The following is a 5000-nucleotide window of genomic DNA, read 5'->3' on the forward strand; positions in this document are numbered from 1 at the left end:
GTCCTTGTTCCTCTTAAATCTGATAGATTTATCTGTTGCGCTCTGGGGGAGCTTCTTATTCTGCCACGATGTTTGCCTTGTCTTGCAGCCCAGGCAGGTGTGTGTGTGTGGATCCCAGTGTGTGTGTGTGTGTGTGTGTGTGTGTGTGTGTGTGCCTACAGGGTTCACTGATGTAGGTTTTGTGAACGCACGGCACGTCTAAAGACATTTGAATCGCTGCACGCTCAAAGCTATCAACAAAGGAAATGGACTTTTGCCTGAGGAGAGTTGAAAGTTGAAAAGTTGAAAATGAAAGCCTGAGGAAGATCCTCCAGGAGCAAACGTTGACAGTATATGAGCCACACCATGTTACCTTGTCGTAGGACATGTATGCAAAACAATAGATAGCCGACCAGTTATGACCTGCAAACTGCAAGAATATGCTTTTTTGAGTTCTTGTGCAACATTCTACATCTATTAGGTGCCAACACTGATTTGGCCCTAAGGGGGGAGGAGTTACTGAAATGGTTGATCAAAGGACTGCTATAACTCAAACGTTGCCAGATGTGCATGATTGGACAGAAATTGCTTGTGCTTTGTGTACATAAGTGCACTGATTTTTATTCTTGAGCGTTTTGTTGTGTGTGCATACGTTCATGCTAACATGTGTGTGTGTGTGTGTGTGTACTGTATATGTGTGCGTGCGTGTGTGTGTGTTTGTGTACTGTGTGTGTGTGTGTGTGTGTGTGTGTGTGTGTGTGTGTGTGTGTGTGTGTGTGTGGTCTGTGATGTTTATAAGCACAGTAGTGTCGTCGTGACTCTACTGTGACGCTCGAGGATAAAGTGATGTAACCACCATAATGTTAGCCCACTGCTCCCTCTGCTGGTCAGTGATCAGCACAGCAACTGGACAGGAAACAGTAGATAGATACTGTAGATAGATAGATACAGTAGATAGATAGATAGATAGACAGACAGATAGATAGATAGATAGATAGACAGACGGATAGAAACTTTATTGATCCCCATGGGAAAATGTGCTATTAAAATGACATGAACTACTGCACACTTCCATTCAAAAGTTTGGAGCCATCGAGAAATGTCCTTGTTTTCAAAAGAAAAGCAAATTGTTCTTTTTTGACAAAAGGTAAACTTTGAATTTGTTATTTTAACTCAATTTAAACTTGACAATGAATATATTTCCTACTTTCTTTATATTGTATTCCAACTAATTTCATGAAAAATAATTTGTCATGGATAACAAAAATAATGTGCAATTAAATACACAATTGCTGCACTAAACTAAACTCCATTCTCTGAACCAAATTCTCACTTGCCTGAACATATTTCTTGATTCGATCACCATTTTGGTTAAACAGTTTTCATATAAAGCACAGTTGCAGATTTCAGACTATTTTTGCAAAACTCATTACACATGCTCATACAATAATACACATTTTGCATTGTGATGCACTTGTGATGCATAATAGTAAACACAATTACTAGAAATGGATCACACCTGTTATATAGCGTATGGTAAAATGCAAAAAATGCTTTTTGCATAACAAAAATAAAGCAAAACAAAAGACAGGCAATAATGACAGTAATTTACAGTCCACAGCCTATACAATGCACTCTAATGTCTAACTGACAATTTCTGTCTATTGTTGATATGAACCTGCACTGTTCAGCCACTTGTTTGTGCATTGCATGGAAATATGTTTAGAGTTTTGAAAAAGGAGTCTATGAGATCTCCAAATTGGTTTTGCCAAAAGAGTGATTGATTCAAGAAATATGTTCAGGCATCCTAGCATTTCATTTAGAAAATGGGGTTTAGATTTTTAGCAGTGAAAAACTATAAACAATTTGACAGTTAAACCAAAGTGATCAAATAATAATAATGATACACAACTGTAATTTTTCCATACATGACTTCTCATGACCTGTGTCTGTTGTTGATGGTGGGCCGGCTGAGAGCTATTTTATTACAAGTGTCATAAAACGTTCCATTGTGTCCACACATGTTTCCCAATATAGCCGCAGTAGTATTGGTTAATCCTGCGTGGGGTACAGCCTGAGAAAAGTTTGATTCCCAGCTGCCATGGTTGTGCCCTTGAGCAAGACACTTAACCTCAAGTTGCTGTAAGTCGCTTTGCATCAAGAAAAAGAGAATGAACAGCATGATAGAGAATTTGTCTGTCATGACTTGTTGAAATGTATTGACAGATTTGATCATAAATGAGGGGCTTGTCAGCAAGGGTGTGGCATCCAGTCCTGCAATAACAATACAGGTTTACAATGACTGTTTACTCAACGCATCTTCACACCAGTGTGGTTCCTTCTCATGTATTTAGTTGTTTGCAGACCTGCCAACATGTACGCAACTTGAACTTGAACTTGAACTTCCCCTTGGGGATCAATAAAGTATCTATCTATCTATTTTGCATAGCAGACACATATTTTGACCTCCTAGTACGCTTGTATGATTCCATGCTCTAAACTACGCATATCGCTTGATCTCACATTTCGTCAGTTGTTGTTACTTTAAGTTGATTCTGCCGCTGAGCTACAGAGTCACATACATAGATATATAGCCTACATTTCATTTTCAAGGTCTTACTTATTGTTTCGAAAAGGTATTGAATGTAAGTTGGAGGATCCAGGGGTACCCTCTACGTGGTAAAATTTGGTCTCATAAAATTCTTTCAACGTTGGCAAGACTGGGTATGGCTTGGTATGAGTCAGGTTGCGGAATAATTTATATTATATATTTGAAATATTTGCATAGTTGAAAAAATAAATTGTGGAGAAACATTTAGATGACTAGAAATTGTACCGTTTTATTGATGTTTTTTGTCTGGCCCCCTGAAGCCTCCTCCTGGGGACGGAGCCTTTGTGGTTCTCTGGACCTAACACACACACACACACACACACACACACAGAGAGAGAGAGAGAGAGAGAGAGAGAGAGAGAGAGATACAGGCCTAGTAACAATAGCCTATCAATACCTTATTCTGCTTCTGCTTATGTTGCTTCTGCTTATGTTACGCTCCAGCACATACCTCCATGAGACTGATCTGATAGTGATTTCCACATCAGCAAGGTTGTGCACTGTGTGCCCACATGCCCACATACTGTACCTCCAACAGACTGATCAGATTTCCACATCAGCAAGGTGGTGCAGTGTGTGCCCACATGTCTGCAGTCAGGCAAGAGCAGTAGTTGAATCGCGTGACTTTGTTGGTCGTTTTTACACTGTAGATGTAAAGGTAATTAAAACTGAACTTGAAAGCCTCCTCCATATGTTAGCCTCAAGAGAAAGTTCTTCACAGTAATTAGACGCCCATTTCATGCACTTCCTTAATGTGACTCTAGATGGCGCAGTTAACTCAGTGTTCATGACAGACCCTCCGTGTGGGAAGCGCGTCTATGAAAGCTGCACCTGCAGGAGATTTTACGCTCTGGGAACCCAATTTCGTAATTCTTTGGCTTAGTGCGTTTTGTTCTGTAAACATCTGTTACAGACATGCCTAATATGGTGGCCTCTCTGAAGGAATTCACCTGTCATCGGAATGTGCATGTGTCTCTCCATTGCATGCCACCAAAATACCCATGCTTGCACCACTCACTGAGGAATGGGACATTTAACTTTACACCTCTAGGCCTACTTTACTGTAATCTAGACCAGAACGGATCTGATCGGGGAAAAAAATATTTTTTTAGGGGAGTGCAGGAATGCAACCAAACTGGGTTGCTGAGGAAAATAAAAACGACAAAGAAAGAAAGACATATTCAGGTGTTATGCCATACAGAAGATGATAACCTAGCGAGCATTGCAACAAATGAAAACAAAACAAAAAAAAACTTTGCACAACCTCATCATTTGTTGTGATGTATGTATCAACGACTCCGGCTATAACTGAGTGTAGGCTACTCGGGGTCTGGATGGTGCGTCTGCAAACATGCGTGCCCGCACAGAGGCAGAGCACGCCCACTCAAACGCCATTGGCCTCTATACATAACAGCGAGACTCGGGTCCGCCCACTCAAACGCAATTGGCTGCTATACATAACGGGACCTTTGATTAATTCCGATTGGTGGAAATATTCTAGTCCATTACGTTATGCTTCTCTTTGCAAATGTATCGGGAGAGACTGGAATCGAAGACGTAATGTAGTGAATCTTTGTGTTCTTGCAATGCGCATCATTTTGTCATTATCCGACAAATTCCACAGCCTGGAATAGCGATGAAGGTACAGTGACATCATGAAACATGCTGTGCTGGTTTTGTTTTTGTAGCCTACTGCTTAGATTATTGTCAGTGAGGATAATCTGTGTTTTATACTGTGTGCATCGCAACTTTCATGCTTGCTTCTTTAGCCTCGAGAAATAAAATAGCCTATGTGAGAAACAATAGAGTAAGAAACTAAGAAATATATCAACATATCACTTCATTTCGTTTCAAGTAGCCTGCACACATTGTGACTGCACGGTGGTTATAACGGGAAATCCAGCAAGCGCGCGTTATATTTATCAAACCGGTGCCGGTAATTTCGCCGGTATATGTGGCAAGAAGATGCGCCTTAGATATCTAGGGACATTTAACAATTCCACATGTAAACAATATTTAGCATATATTGCTAAATAAAAAATCGTGGCCAGTTTTTTTGTGACATGTAGCATCCCTGCCTTTCACTCACCCATCCATCCATCCATCGCAGAAGGCTAATCTTCTGTAATGAGATCAGACGGACAGACGGCAGTGACAGGGACATGTGAATGAAGGAGCTGAGCAGCTCTCCAAACTGCTGAAAACAGCGGCGAACGCCACGGCACTCGAGTTAGCGGGAAACTACTGTATGCATTTTCACATGTAGTTTTGGCTGTGCTGGTACTGATGAGGTTCATAATGATGATGATGATGATGATGATGACGACTATAATGATGACGGTGATCCACACAAAGTCATTAATGAAACGAGCTGTCAGGTAGTCTAATGACTTGGCCCTGACTTGGCCAT

This window comes from Sardina pilchardus, chromosome 14, assembly GCF_963854185.1.
Source record: "Sardina pilchardus chromosome 14, fSarPil1.1, whole genome shotgun sequence".
NCBI lineage: Eukaryota > Metazoa > Chordata > Actinopteri > Clupeiformes > Clupeidae > Sardina > Sardina pilchardus.